This window comes from Buteo buteo, chromosome 22 (genome assembly GCF_964188355.1).
Source record: "Buteo buteo chromosome 22, bButBut1.hap1.1, whole genome shotgun sequence".
NCBI lineage: Eukaryota > Metazoa > Chordata > Aves > Accipitriformes > Accipitridae > Buteo > Buteo buteo.
In genome coordinates, this window is record NC_134192.1 from 17,531,770 (window position 1) to 17,548,238 (window position 16,469).

A 16,469-nucleotide genomic window follows, 5' to 3' on the forward strand; every position below is an offset into this window, starting at 1 on the left:
TGCCTTCCTCTGCCTCATCTTAACCCTCTGAAATTTTAATCATGTGATTTCTCTTTTCAAATTATGTTCTGAAAATTTAACATCTAATAGGCTACACTTATCCCACTTTAAATTCAATAAACTTATATCAGGGCTGAATATAGTCCAATGTATGTTGCTACTCTTTGCCAAGAATCTCCCTAGCAAAAGTACTTTGCAAATCTGGGAAAAGAGTTTCTGTCACAATCAGTCTGGTTTTTGTCTTCTACCCACAGAATTTGCTTGCAAGAATCACTACTGTTTCCCTGTCTGACACCGAGCTTCTACGTGGGTCCTTCATGCATTGTTTTAAAAGATTATGCTCAGCAGACAGGAATTGCAAACTTGTGGCAGTTTTCTTTAAAAATCAAGAACTGTGTTAATTCTTTCATCTTAGCGATAGGTATGACATTATTAGTGAAGTAAAAGGACAGAATTTGGTAAACAGATTTACCAAAGGCAGCTGGGAAGGGGTAGAGCAACAGCTGCTGTTTGGAATATCTAAATCATAGTTAGCTGTGGCGAAATGAAGTTAGGTCCAAATCAGCAACAGAGGACTGAGTCCTCATCTTTAGTTTATGTTAGGGAGAAGGGAGTAGTAAGAACCTGTTTGAGGTGGGGAGGAGGCTCCAAGAAGAGGAAAGGGGAAATGGAGTTGTGAATCCAGGTAGGTTTAAGAGGTAGGTATTTTGAGTTCAGGCTCCACCAACAGGGCAAGTAGGACATTGTTTTCTATATCAATGTGGTGCTCATTTATTTCCCCCCTCCAAATTACATTCCTATAGTGCAAAAAAATCATTCAGGGGCTAAACTGTACGATGAAGGAGAAAGCCATCGTAAAAATTCCTAAACACCGAGCCCAACAACCTAAAGACATTTGTGAACCAAGCTTTCGTTTCCTCTGGAGTACATGTGCAGCACCTGGGGGCTGAGGAGAGGAGCAGGTTAAACATACTGTGATAGACAGTGGTGCGGAGCTCCTGATGGGTTTCAGTGGAGCCCTTTTGAGGCAAGCCGTGCCTGGAAAGTGCATGCAAGCCCTTGGCAGGGTGGAAGCAGTCATCTTTTTAACAGAGATGAGTGCAGCTCAACTGGGAGCTCAGGGACTGATGAATACCAATGCCTTAAGGCAGATCTGAAAATATATAATAGAGAAGAACTAAAATGGGAATGGGGAAAAAGAAGGGGTGCATCTAACAGAGCTTCCTGAATCTAGGCATTGCTTGTCCTGCTCATTTAATTTGCTCCAGTAATGTGCCTCCTGGTGTTATGGCAAACTGTTTCCTATGAGCAGCTTGGGTGCCTCTTCCCAGATGGGCTGCACACCTCATTACCAAAGAGGGGGCAATGTATTTTCCTAACCTGTGGCTTTAGTGCCCCCCTCGATAGCCCTAAAACCAATCAAGCTCTACGTGGAGGACAGGAAACAGAGCAAAAGCTTTCACAGGCCAGTCAGGACTGCACATCCAATTATTGTCATCACAATACGGCCAGCTTGGAAGCAGCAGTGAAATGTAATTGGGATAGGATATGAGCAAAGGGGAGAATTTGCTTTTCCCATGCACATTCACTTTTTGTTTTTGTATAGTATTTATTTCTGACTTTAGAGCAATTCCTTGTGTTTTGTTCCAGTCTTGACCACGTGGCTCCAGCAGCTCCCGTAACTCCTGTTGCTGATGTTCTGACATGATGTAGCCATAAACTGGATCTTTTTTTTTCTTTTAACGTACCCTTTTTAATTGGTCTAAAGGCTAAACTTTTGAATGCCATTGCTCATTTGCAGACTGAGCTTGATGGTATGGTAGAAAGCAAGTTTGCTTATTTAATATTTGCTTTGATTTGGTGATTAGTCATTGCTCTTAATTATTTTTTACCATTTCCACATGAGTGATCAGGAAATGAACTGCTGTCTCACACTTTCAGCAAGTTAAAAAGAGCCTAACTATGGTATTTCCTTATTGACTTTTTACTTGCCCCTGTGCAGAATGTTTTAAGATGTCGCTCCTCTTGAGTCGCCCACCTCACAGCTTGAGTAATGCCACAGCTTTTAAAAATGTTTCCCTTCTGACTTGCTGAGGTGATGAAGACAAGTAAAGTCATCCAGCATAAAAGGTATACATGAACAAAACATGAATTGAAGGTGCAGGTCAAGTTACAATCCAAACAAGAAAAATATTAGATCCAGTTTTGGAGACTGAGGAGACCAGTCTTGTGGTACACATCTGCAATGAGACATAATACCATTCTGGGATCCTGTGTGATGTTTATACACTGATAGCAAATCCTCTTAAAAAAAATAAAAATAAATGGCTTACTCTGCCCCTTTTTCTGCTGGTGTTTTTCTTTCATCTTTTCATTCCTTTTCAAATCAGTAATGATTGTAAATCGCTCCTTGCCACAGAAAGTGCTGTTTTTGAAGAGCAGTGATTTGATTCTTGTAATCTTATTTATTAGTTTTACTCAATAAGCCCAACCTATGCTTTAAATGCCTTTTAAAAATACACTAATAAACAGACCTTGATTGCTCTTTGATTGAATTGCAGATAACCCACTGACGATATAAATATCATTAAGTTAATCAACCTTCCTACAGAGGCGCTTCCAGTGCAGACACCAAGCTCCATAGTGTATCTGTCTTCTTGCAGATGTTAGACAAGACGAAGGTGAACTGGATGGTGACCTTCTCTGTACTACTGCAAACTTGGGCTTTCTCGGCTTTAAGATTGTCTGGCTTCACTTCAATTATTTGACTGATATTATGAGTGTTGTGAAGGAGATTTATTTGTGCAAATAGTAAGGTTTGCCAGAGTTGGACCAGAAACTGCTAGTGCTGGTTTAATTTGTGGTGCTGAGTGAAGAAAAATGATATTCAGAATTTTTCACTTAATGTACTTTTCTGCATGTTTTTAGACCTGAATCCTGGTTCCTTTGAAGTCATGGGCATTTTGTCTTCAAGGATTAGGATCTGGGCATGGGAAAGCTGAATTGGGGTCATTGCTAGATACAACTCAGCTAATTTTGCAATGCTCATACCTGTATCTCATTGTTGGTGGGTTTGAAGAGAGGTTACTAAAGAACTGAATGTAACTATGATACTTATGGCAGGGCTAGGAAAATGCCTGAGGAATATCCTGCAAGACCTTTCGCAAAACCAGCTGTAGAGTGACACGGTAAGAGGGAGGATGCAGGAATTCCTCTGCATTACACCAGTGTGTTTTAAAAGGCTCCTGGGCCTTCTTTAAGGCACAGCGCAGTATTTTTTATTTAGATGACACAATAGCCACAGACTTCTCCAGAAAGTGACATCTTTTGACCCGCGCTGGAGGTCAAAGCGAATGTAACACAGGCAGACCACATTCCACAAAGGTGATAATTGCCGGTTTTCTCTGCATGGGGTACGCTAATAGGAAAACAACTGCAATGTTGTGTGGCTTTCTAAATCTTACAGCTCTTGAAAGATTACAGCAGTTCTAAAGGCGAAGAAATAAAGTACCTTGCAAATGTTGCTGCAGGCAGATTGTCTCTTAATAGCCAAACCTAGATAATTTCTCGCATTTATTGTATTCTTTAAGTCAGTGTATTAAAGGCATGATGTTGCTTATAAAAACAGTTTCTAATGAGGTTGCCTTAGTCTAATCAAGAACTTTAAGTAATTTAAAATTAAAGGGAGTCCTTATTTAACTGGCAAAGAGCAGAAGGATGAACTCTTAACATCACACTGTTACATCCGAACTTGAAGTGGAAAGGCAGCTTACAAGCCACATGGGCTTGCGTCTGAGATGTGAGCAGAGTGGTGCTGTAGCTCTGTTCCACCAATAATACCCGTTAATCTATCCTTTGAACTGAGACTTTTCTGGTGATGCATCAAACCCTGTGAAATCCTGTCAGTGACAGTATTATCCTTGCAATTTGTGCCCTTCAGCAAAGGTGACCCCCAGGTAAGCCCGAACTTTTTAGTTTTAAGGCAGAAGTTTTAGCTGCATCTCTGTCTTGCTGCAAACTGGAAGTGCTGCCTTCCTGCTTCTGATTTAAGGGCTGGTGACTTCAACTTCAGATGGTTTGGATGTGATAGCAAAAGGCTAATACATTCTTACAGCTGCCTTGTCTTGCTGCCGAGCTGGGGTGTAATTGGACTAGTTTTTCAGTGGTTCAGATGTCAGCTGGGTGTGGGCTGAAGTTCACTGCTACGATTTAGTTCAAAGGTTTTCAGAGCTGGGCTTCTAGGCCTTATTTAGGTATTGAAGTCAGTGCAGTGATTTTTTTTTCACTATGCTGTTCCTGCTGCATTTGCAGTTGATTCAAAGATCTGGGGAGAACTATTGGGAGATGCATGACCTCTGAAGCCTCAATTCTGTGTACCCCGTGCAGCAGAGCTGGAAGGATTTGTTCTAATGGTTGGGAAGAGTATTTCTCGGAGCCAAGATAATACTTAATGCTCCTCTCAGTTTCTTACTAGTTGAAAATTAGGAACTCTGAGCACTTTCATTTCTACTGTGTTTTTTCATTTGACTTGAAAACATTACTGTGCATATGCTGACCAGCCACTCTTTTTGTTTGTTTGGTTGGTTGGGGTTTTTTCCGCCTAGAGGTAATGGGAGCTTTTAACATGCTCTCGTGTGGGTCCAATTTACACTAGAATTTGTGGATTGAGACTGGCGTGATTCTAATCTACTGCTGTGCTCCTCCTGGGGTCTCTTCTGCAGATGTGGCATGGGAAGAACTGGTGACTTTTTCTGCTTGAGGAAAGCAATGAATGGCAGCAGAGGTGCTCGTGGTCTGCCAGCAGACTCAGAATGGCAACAGTTTTCCACTTGTTATTTAGAAAGAGTCTTTACAACCACCGTAATTGCAAAATATTATTTTTAAGGGAGAAACAAATTTCCAAAAGACAGAAAATAGTCTAACATAAAACAAAAAAAAGGAACATAGTTCTGTTTTATATATATGTCCATTGAAAATTCTACTCACTACTTTTAAATTCTTTTGAAACAGAGAAATCAATATGCCAGGCTGAGTATAATCCAAGAGGCGCCCGACTCTGGGGCTCCTCCTGGTGGTTACACCCTCCACCTCTTCAGTTAAGCCTGGAACCATATACCATGACTTCTCCCAGGATAACTGAACTTACACGTTCTCTGACCAATTTGTAAGTGCTTCGGTTGGCAAGCATCTGAAACTTCAGAGACTTATATAAATGTTGTGTAAATAGAAATGAAACATTTTTCACAGTATTGCTTTTAGCTGTTATAGTGAGAAATGCTCCCAAAATCAGAAGGCAGGATTTAAGACACAACACAGGTTTTGTTTTTCCGTTGTCTTTTCAAAAATACTCACATAGTTGCAGGGAATGGCTGAAAGAATGCAGATGAATGGAAACAATCTCTGTGTATAACATGTGGTTTAATGTACCTAAAGGCTAATTTTTGAGAAGTAAGAGCTAAATAACCTTTGTGTAAAACACCAACTGGAGAAGCCCTCCATGCTCCATTTGGGATTACCCACCTGTAATGAAACTGCCTGTTGTACCACTCAGTAGAGTGACTGATGGCAGGCATCCTGGGGTGAGGAAAGAAATACTGCTGTCAGCGTAGCCAATGTCCTCTCTTCCCTCACCTTCCCCTAGGTTAACCCAGCAGCTCGGGGCTCCAATCCAGCTGCACAACTGGGTGGTTTTGCCTTTCCCTAGTCCTGACTTACCCAGACTGGGCTTGGTGACATCAGCAGAGCAATCAGCAAGGTAAGAACTGTGCTATCCAGTAGCTCGGACATTGTCCTTGCTGCAGTTGGATCAGTGGAAGCTGTGGTATGTGACTTGTGGAAGGTGTTGGGCTGCTTTGATTTTTTTCTGAAGAGAAAGAGAATTCCCTTTGAAATGCTGGGGTTTTCAGAAGGATACTGAAATACAGCACTATCTCTGTGTGATCAGCAGCAGCAGTAGCTTTGGTACCAAGTTATGATGAAAAACAGATTCCACTGCAACTGATCCACTACTAGAAATATGAATCATATCTCATTCTACCAGTGGTTTTTCATACCCTTTCTGCCTCTTCATAGTATTATCTTATTTGACAAATATCCTGAGATTGTATAAAATGAATGCTTTATGGAATTTGTGGTGCAAGTCTTAGGAAATAAAAAGCATACTTATGAAGGCTCCTCTTGCACATGCAAAGTACGTGCGTAGATATGGACAGATGAGCACGTAACATTTGCACGTGTTTTAAACATGCACATGAAACTTGATTAAAGATTAATTATCTGCCTTGAGTGTGGTGCAGGGGTGTGTTTACACTTCACAGTGTGGTGGAGTCTGTAAGGAGGATGCTGTTGCTGAGTCTGAGTTCCCTCTGGTCTCTTTATTGCTCTGGAAATGAGTCTATACTGATTACAGTCCTACCAGCACGCTGGTAGGGGCCAAGTGCTGCACATCCTCTGCCTCTTTCTGCCCATTTCTGGTCTCTGGATGAAGATTGTGGTGCTTTCTTTTGCTTCTCTGCTGTGATATGGGCAGGTCACACAAATTCATGGACCAGGTTTGTGCATGGACACGCTCTAAGTGACCCAGTGGCTTTCACACAGAGAGGTTCTGGTGCTGTCTAGGCCAGCTAGTTGTTTTACTGATTTCCTTTGGATCTAGTGGTCCTGTGCACTTTGTTTACCCATGTGTGTCTGACTGGGCTGTGATGTCTTTATCTTTATTCTATATTGATTAACTGTGGCAACCTTAGAGAGGTTTCCGTTTATGGATTTCTCCAAACTTCTTCAGCATGGTCACCTTCAACTTCCCATGCATGATAACCTAAAACAGCATCATATGTCCCTGGACTGACTTGCCTGAATATAGTTTTGGCCCATAATAATAGTGAGTACTCTTGACACACGTATCTTGAGGAAAACCACACAGAAAATGGCAAAACAGCTACATTGAATGGAATTTTCAAGTGAGCAAGAGTTGTGTATACCTGCAAGGTCTGTGCTCTGCTCAGCCTGTAGAAGACCTATGAAGCATCCGGCTGACAGAGATGGTGCTGGCACTGAAAGACAGGCTTTATTCAAGGTTTGTGCTTTAGAGTTATATAGCATATACATGTTTGTTTTGTTTTGGGTTTTTTTGGTTGTTGTGGTTTTTTTTTTTTTTTTTTTTGTCAGAGGCTTAAATCCGCAGTTAATTTTACTTCCATCCATTTAAAGGTTTATGGAGTTGTCCAAACATTACAGTGTGTTTATGGTGTTGTGGTGATACTACAGTGACTAAAGGTAGGTTGTATTTCCATACTTCTATCTTTATCTGCATACCTCATTTGGTAATTATTTGTAACTGTTCAAGTGTCTTCACATTTTAAATTTCCCTACTTTCAAAGTAACGGTGAAAGCATTTACAAGTAAAAAACCATTCTTGCTTAAACTTCTTGGGGAAAAAAGGTATCTTCCTGTGGTACAGCACAGTACCAACATGTACCACTTTAACTGCCGACAGGAGCACCTTAGGTCTATGCAACATTCCTGTACTACAACTGCAAGTTCTAACAAAATATAGATCACTGTGTCAGTTAAATGAGAATCTGATTTGGAGAATTTCATCCAACTAATCTCTTGATCTTACTCTCTGTTATTTTTGTGACAAAAATTATTTAAAGAATCATCTGTGTTTGAAGAGCCTAAAAGTAGTCTTGTAACTACAAGGTGTAGTGGATGCAAACTTTTAAATATATGAATTAACCTGCCTGATTTTCAATGTTTTGTAATCAGTCAGAAGTCTAGGACATCTTTGGGGATGACTAGAGCTTATCCAGGCTCTTTATAGCTCCCTGAAAGCAGAGGTAAAAAAAAAAAATCCATGCTTTTCAATTCTATGTTTATTTATTTAATATTTATTTGTGTATTTATTTATTTACTTATTTATTTTTATTCTTCGTATGCAGCTGACTTCACATGTCTCAATTATAAGAACCAGCATTTTGGGGGAGGTTGTTTCTGTTATAAAAAGAACAGTAGTTTTAAATACCTTCTGAGCCAAAGGTCTTATTTGACTTTGTGACCTGGGTGCAATTTAAAGTGAATTATGATATTATCTGACTTCTTAGGTTTTGGCTCATAGTCCTTAGATGGTTTCATTCCTGCACCTGTCATCCATTAGGAGACCTCCTTCTGTGATCTTTCATCATTCAGAATATATGATGATTTTCTTAAACACTTCAGCTAATTGGGAGTGACTCTTGCTTTAAAATATATGACAGTATTTGTAAATACTAGACGTTGGGCAAGCTTTAAATAAATACATGCAATTTGACAGGAATTGTTGAAAAATGTGAAGCCACTATAAATTTAAATGACTAACATAAGGGCCCTGTTGTACACAGGACAGACTAAGCACACTGTGTTCCTCAAATAAGCTTGCTGGTACAAACAGTGTTGAATGCTCTTCTTTACAGGAGAGAGATCTGTTGGTGTCAGTCCTTGCCCTTCAACATGCTACCTGTCTTTACACTTTAATGGCAAAGTGTACCAGTTATAGTGTTTGACAGTTTGGTAAGAAGAGCACCATTTTAATTTAATATAAATAAATCCCTCCTAATGTAAGATCCCAATTACTTCTCTGCATGGCAACATGAAGAGGTGGAAATGGGTTTGTGTCCTTTAAAATCAATGGAGATGTGAGAATACATGAGTTCCACAAATATTATTATGAACTGAAATAGCTGCACATGTCCTCTCCTTGTCTGTCTTGTTAGAAGCCAAGCTCAGTACTTGTCATTTGCATACTTTCTAATCATCTAGCTTCAATTTCCATATTCACATCACAAGGGAGTTCTTTCAGAACCATGAGTAGCTGGTTGGAAACGCAGAAACTAAAGGCATAGTTTTGGTTAGGGTAGTGGTATCTCACACAGTGTGAACTCACCCAGTGTTTAAAAAAACCCCATGAAGTGGCCAGCCATAACATTTGTCATACCTCGGTACAAAATCCTGAGTCAAGCATTGACTTGAATCCTTAATGCTTCTATGGGCTTAGGCCAGAAGGTAAATGTCCAATGGGCTATATTTCTTTGTAGGTACGACCTTTTTTCAAATACCACAGGACCCCAGCATAGCTGAGAATGCCATCATTCCCTGGTGAATTTTTCTTGGAGATTTTTATTGTTAGCTTTAAGCAATATGATGGGGGGGCAGAAATCTCATTTAAACTTTTTTTTTTTTTTGGTAGAATTGTGAAGAGGATCTTGCAGCTGCTAACAGTTATTCTGAAAGTGTAAATTCTGTCCCCTAGACACAAATGTAGCAAATTTTTTGGAAGGTGATTTTTGACCCAGTAACTATTATGGTCTCACTTGTGAAAGAGTATTTATGGACTCTTAAATGCTTCTATCATCTGGCTGCTGTAAATGCAAACCAATTCTGCATGCTAAAAAATCCTTTCTTGAATTTTCTTCCTGGATAAAGAGCTGTTCCTCAATCAGATATTCCTTCAACCCCCATGCACATGGAGTTCCCTATGAGAAGTCATAAACAGATTTATTGTTTCTGGCTTTTTTATGGGAAACTATTTTTCACCATTTTTTATGGGAAAATCATTAATTTGATTACTAATGAGGCCAAAACATGCAAAACTTGCAATTGGTTGAACCAATAATAAAAGTTTCACAAATAGCTAACTTGTTTCTAGCTCAGATGAAAAAGAAGCTGAAGACTGAAACCACAGCACAAAAATATTTTTATTGGAAAAAATAGCTGATACTACAGAAGAGCTTATTGGAAAAAATTGCTCAAGTGGTGATTTGTTGAAGGTGTAGTGTATGGAATTAGGAGGTAAAGTTGGAAAAGTGAAAAAGCTGCTAAAAACTGATGAGATCCCAAAGGTATTTGCTACACTATAGCTCATGGCCAGGATGGTTTATCTCCTCTGACTCCACCTATGGAAAAAGTCCTTCCGTAAAACACATGGTGCTTTCTACTAGCAAAGGAGTAAATCCATTTTGTGAGCTCACAGTAATGAAGTCCAGTGATGACTCCATAACAGAAAAAGACTTAAAACTCGAGTGATAAACTGTGATGTGTTTTTGTAATAGATGTATTTATTTGATGCGTGTCTTATTAGGGCGCTGGTTTGGACCGTCCCTTGGCAGCATAGGTAGGTGATTATATATGCCACAAATGAGATGGTATTCAGGGGAAGGTACCATCCCAGACAGAAATCCAAACCAACTCAGCGTCCTGGAGGCTCCCCAGAACAATTCTGTCATTCCAGGCCTGCTCAGCAAAGCCTGGGTGTCCTATGAATACAGCTTGGGTAGCTTGAGGGTGCTTCCTGTTTACAAGGTAGTAACCTTGTTCTTGGCTAAATAAACACTTCAGCATTTCAGTTTATGTAGCCTGTGTTACAGTTGTTAACAAGAGGCACCCTCGAGCTATATAGTAGCTTTATACCGAGATTTCTCGTGATCGGATCTTTTACTGTTGTTTACAGAGTTACAGAGAAGTGAGATGGCCTCATTGGTAAGGAGCATGGACCTAAGCACAGATCTCCCCACAGTGCCACACACCCCTCAAAAGAGCTGTGCCCAAATAGCTGAAGGCATTTTGGTACCTCGTTTCATAAGCAGCTAAATGCAGTCATGCTCTCTTCTAGCCTTTCTGTGCCGCAGCTCTGTATGATGAGAGGGAATGTGAAGAGGGGAGCAGTAAACTGCTGCTTGCAAGGGCTGCAAGAAAATAAATATATTAAAAAATTAGGGGATGTCTCAGCTTCAGTTGGCATACCTGAGGTACTTGGGTGGCTAATTTTGTTATATTGTGAGATCTGACAAATTTCCTGGAAGACAGTGTAATTCAAAATGCATCATGAAGTTGTTTAAGAGGTGCCAGAGGCAAGAGTTGATGTGATTGATTCTGGGCGCATCTCTTGTCCAGTTGTCAGTCAGGTCAGCACCCAATGCAAGCTGTGTATGATCCCAGAGCACAGACCGTGTTTATGAGCACTGAGCTCCAGGAAGCTGCGTGAGCTCAGGGAACTAAAATTTAAGTCTATTTTCAAAATGTGGTAATTTATGTTCATTTTCAGACCAGCTTTTTGGTTCTTATAGGAGCTGCTTGGCCTCCAAAAGACACAAGAAGAGGAAAAGGCAGGAGGACTGGAATGGGATGTGGACACAGAAGAACCAAACAGCTGCGCAGGGTTGGAATAGCAGTTTTCAAAGGCCAGTTCTGCAGCCAGGGCAAATGGAGGTGCCGAATCTGTAACCTTTTACATCACTAGGATGAACTGTAATGAGTCAAGTCCCTTTTATAGCAGGGCAAACTGAGCAGCTCTATCTTTGGCGTCTGGCCACTTCTGGATAAGAAAGCTTTTAAGACAGCAGCTGACAAATCATCCCTGTAGTACTGTGGGGTAGTAGGAGAGACTTAGTTTGAAGCTCAAGTGACTCATATCAGAAACACTATCTGCATAGCTGAAACCTCTCCTTCTCAGAGCTGTGACATGGTCACTTTGAGCTTGGTACTGTGCAAGAAAACCAGCTGCTCTTTAGTGTGTTAGTACTTCTTTGGCATGTGTTTGGGACAGATCTTAGCAAGTGCTGTACCTGGCTTTCTTTGCACTGCTTCACTTGTTACTGTTTTCTTCTTTCACGTCCTGTGTGCTCAACAGACCTAAAACAAGGCATGAAAATGAGACATCTTCCCCTTTTGCTTGGACATTACTTTTCCAGCAGGATGCTGACCAAGTGCTCTTCATTCTGAAACATGCTGAGAGCTGCATGAGATGATAGGCATTACGGCTTGGGACTTCAGGGGAATGGCAAGGCTTTGACTGTCTAGAAAATAATCAGCCTCCTTCAAAGGAGCATGCTTGCATCAGTAACTGTTGCGCTCCAAGTCTATACAAAATACATGCTTCTCTTTCTCTTTCTCTCTCTCTCTCCCTGCAGCACACTTTTTTTTTTTTTTTTAAAGTAATTGCTAATAGTTTAAAACAGGTTTTTAGCCAAAATTTTTAAGAGCTGCAAACAGACTTACTGGCAGGTTTTCAGATCTCTTATGGCAATCGAAAGCAGCTGATGCATGTTTTGAAATCTATTTGCAGACTGCCAGAACTTATGACTCAATTAATAAAACAAATGTGCCTATGAACTGCAGCATAACCCTTTTGACCTTAATAAAGTCCTAAATCTTTAGTGAATCTGTTTCAAGATTTCAAATCTACACACAGCTAATATTTGCACATACTTGCATGATAGTTTATTGCCTTGCCATGCTACTAATACACCCTTTGCTAAACTTATGACCCTTGCATGCACACACCCTTTCCAGATGACTGGCAATTTGGAAAGCCTCATCAGACAAAAGGTTACGTTTCTGTGCCCTGTTACTTGATACAACTTCTGTCTGACTAATTGCTGCTTAGGACAAGGCAAGCTGCTCCTACTACTTGCACAGTGCAAACACTGGTGACATGGAAGGGTTTGCCATCTCTGTGCTGCCCTGTGTGCAAGACCAGCTTCCTCCTCATTCAGCTGCCATGCAGAAGAGCACAGCATCCCATCCCCTGTCTCGTGCAGGCTGGCAGTGACAGGACATATCTGGCACTCTTTTAAGGTCAGTGTTTGATCCCCAGCTTTGGAGCCTCTTCTGCAGCAGGGTGACCCCGGTATTTTAAGGCACTGTGGGAATATTCCCTGCCAACTGTGTGATGTTGCTGAGTTTGAAGCCCAGTCTCCAAACAGTTGCTCTTTCACTAGTGGAGAGATGGGTATCTAACCATGGAGCTAGACTAATGCTGGCTTGTTTTTCTGTGCAGACACAGCTGTCAGTCTCTTGTCTGCACTGAGATGTGCATTGCAGGCATTCAAGAAGGATTTCTTGGCATTTTAAATAGGTACACAAATGCTACTGATTGGAAAGACACCTCCAAGGTTTTGAGTCATTAGTGTGTTTTTGTTATTTTCTATAAGGGGATAAAAGATTGAGAGGAAGGTACAGGTCTTGTGAGGGATCCTGCCAGCCTCCTTTGCTCTTTAAAACCTCATTCTAACTATGAGTGTTCAGCATGTAAAAGGTGAGGAACATCACTGATGTTCTTCTCTGCTGTGTCACTCAAGTCCTGAAGTCATGTCAGTGCAAAGTGCTGAGGAAGGGAGCTTGGTGGAGCTGTTTCTTGAGATCCAGATGAGCCTTCAGCAGAAGAGGATGCAGAAGTGTGTGCTTCCCCAGCTGCAGCTCAACCCTTCCCTTCGGCATCCATGGACCAGAGCGATGACTGCAGTTTCCCTGGAGATACTGCTGCCAGTTCTGAAGGCAGCAAAGGGTATCTGAAGGGCAACACTGATGTGTTTGCTCCACAGCCTCTGCAGAAGGAGGATTTGGATGAACTTCCGGAAGACAACTTAATAACTGAGTAGTCAACATCAACACAGGCTATTAAAATCTGAATTGTAGAGTATCCAGTCTCTCAAGGACTTTAATAAATGGAAAGGCATTACTTCCCAGGAGAGTTGAGCAGGCTGGAAGAGAAAATTAAGTGTAACAACACTGCTGTCTGCACTTCCCTTTGTCTCTTTCTGCTCATGGTAAGTGGTCCCCTTACAAATCTTCCACCCTAACTTTTATGCAAATATGTAAAGTGGTTCAGCTTGCCAGGGATACTTACAGTCTTGACAATGTCAGCACAGTCAGATAATTCACTGGTCTTAGTATATAGTTTTCTTGTTAACCTATTATCCTGCTTTTACAAATATAAATTAGCTTTTGTAGTCAGATCATAAGAACATTTTAATGTTCTGTCAGAGTGGAAGGAAAGTGATTTAAAGATTGAAGGAGAAACCTAAATGAGTTGCAGTACTGTGACTGAGTTGTTTCATTGTTTTGATTTAAATCTCATTCTTACCTTCAGTTTTTGCATGGATTGAGTTGAGAGTACAGCCATCAAGTTTACGTTGGCCTGGGGAAGTTGTCTGAGTTTGGCTCAGACATAGTTATTCAGGCTGGCTAAAACCATCCTCTTGCAACCTCCTTCCCTCCTTTTGCTAAGGAAGAAGAGGCTGGGCAGTTTTCCATGGGTACAGGATCTTTCTCCATTGCATTCCTGTGGATGATAATACTGTTTCAGCCAGGAGGCTGCATTTGTGCCCAAGTGAATGACATGTCAGGCAAAAGAAACTTTTCTTCCTTGGTTATTGCTCATTCTCTATGACCTCTTCTGGTCAAAGGCAAGGAGAATTGCTCAGTGTGTGGCTGGGTAAGGACTGAGCAAGGGTAGTGGTTACTGGCTGAGGGCAGCAAACATCCCTAGGACAGCTTCTGAAAGGGCCTTCCCTGGGGTTTCCCAGACACAGTAGGGGAAAGGCAATGAAGGACAGATCCACTCCTCATCCTCCTTACCCAAGCATCTAAGGGTGTAACTTGTTCCGGGAGAGAAATGGAGACATCCAAGCTGGCAAGCGACGCATGCAAGGACCCCACAGGACCTCTGGAGGTTTATCTTTAGCTTTAGATTTTCTCAGGTCACTGTTTAGTCCCAAATTGTAAAAACTGTATAAGCAGCGGTGATGGACTCAGCACCCCATAAGCCCAAGGGAATAGGTGGCCAGCTCAGAGTCTGTAAAGGGTTTGTTGCTTTCTGAACAAAGTGGGGCAAAATGGAAAATCGGAAGTTTCTGAAACATCAAAGTTCTATTTTGATTATTTTAATTTTACTGAAAGAACAGTCTGATTTGGAGACAGGAAGAGAGGGGTTTAGGAGGCAAGACATGAAGATGAACTCACTCTTTAGGCTTGTTTCCTAAGAAAATGAGACGTATGGTTATCCAGTACATATAAAAGATCATACTATAATTTGGATCAGACAGGACCTTATATGTGTGTACAAATCCGAGTCCTTCCCTATTCTTCTCCTTGGTGTATTTTGAATGAGAGAATCAAATTCAGATGCATTTTGACAAGGTTGGAGTGGTTTCAAAGACACTAGATTTCAATAAGTTTTCATAAAAGAAGTGACATTTTATATAATTTGACATTTTATTACTTTTTTTAAAAAGAAAATAATAAAAAAAAAAGTTGAAGCAAAGTTAATTTCCATCCAAGTTCTGAACCAAATGTTTCTTCCATGTCTCCATGGGGACCTCCCTGGGGATAAGGGACATTTGGGTGCCACCTCCCCCTGCAAGAGGCAGCTACCGTATGCAAATAGACGGGTGCCATGAGCAATGCTGCCCTCTCGTGCTGGCGTTAAAAGGAGCCCATCACCATACCAGGCCTGCAGCGACAGTGTGTTCTTGGCACTGCTTACTGTAGAGAATGGTCTCCATGAGCATAGAGCCCTGCCGATGGTGTTGCCATCTCCGTGTACGGTAGTTTTTGCTTTAACTGCACGAATATTTAAAATAAAGGCAGAAGTGGCCAGAGCAGGGTGTTGATTTCTCATTGTAAGTCATTACAGAGTTCAGTTCATCCTAGTCCCAGATCATTCTTGCCTGAGGGAAACCTTGGCTCTAAAATGGCGACAATAACCATTATCTTTTCTCTTTTAGCTCCTTAGCTGCTTTGACTGTAAGTACTTTTGATCTCAAGTAGATGTACAGTACCAAGCACAGTGCATGGCAATTCTGACTGCGGACTCCTAAGAGTCTAGTAATTAAATATTTGCAGTGCAATGGATTGATTATATTATCTTAAGCAGTTAAAACCTTGAGGTAGTTTAAAGGGAAGGACTGAAGTATAAAATGAAAGCGCTGCTTTTCAGTTACAGTAAGTCAAATCAGTCCTGCCAGTTGTAACCTTCCTTAGGTGTCTGTTTGGAAACTCCCTGAGCAACTCACTGCTTTATTTTTACAAGTTGTGGTTTCCAGTGATCCTGAACTCTTCTTAAAAGCAGGCTTGCAATAATTTATATATGTCTATGGGGCTGATAATTATAAAAATAAAATGGCATTTTACAAACTAAACAACTACTTAAAGAATCCCCTGAACTCTGTATTAAAAAAAAATAGTAAAAAGTCAGGCTTGATCCATAAGCTGACAACAGTAAGGAAATTCAGACATGAGCAGGGAAGTGTTCCATATGTTCTCCAATACCTAGGCACAACTGGGTGCCTCTTTAATGATGAGCTGAATGCTCCCTGTTGTTCCTAGGTACTGCAGAACATATGGCGTGTTTTCCCCCTTAACTGTGAATTTCCTTGCTTTTGTCTGTAGGTGTCTTAACTCTATTGTATTTTAATATAGTGTTTGTGCCTCTGAGCATAGTCCAAATTTGATCTTAGGCAAATAGGAGGGTACATACAGCTGTTGATTATCTCATATTCTTCTTGAAACTGTTTTTCAATATATAATCTATATCTATATAGACACACCTTGTAATTGTTAATAAGGTCCCTCTGAGAGTTTAAAAATCATTTCGCTGTGCTCCAAACTTAGCATGGATGATAAATGACCATTTAGTTGCCAATATAGCACAATAT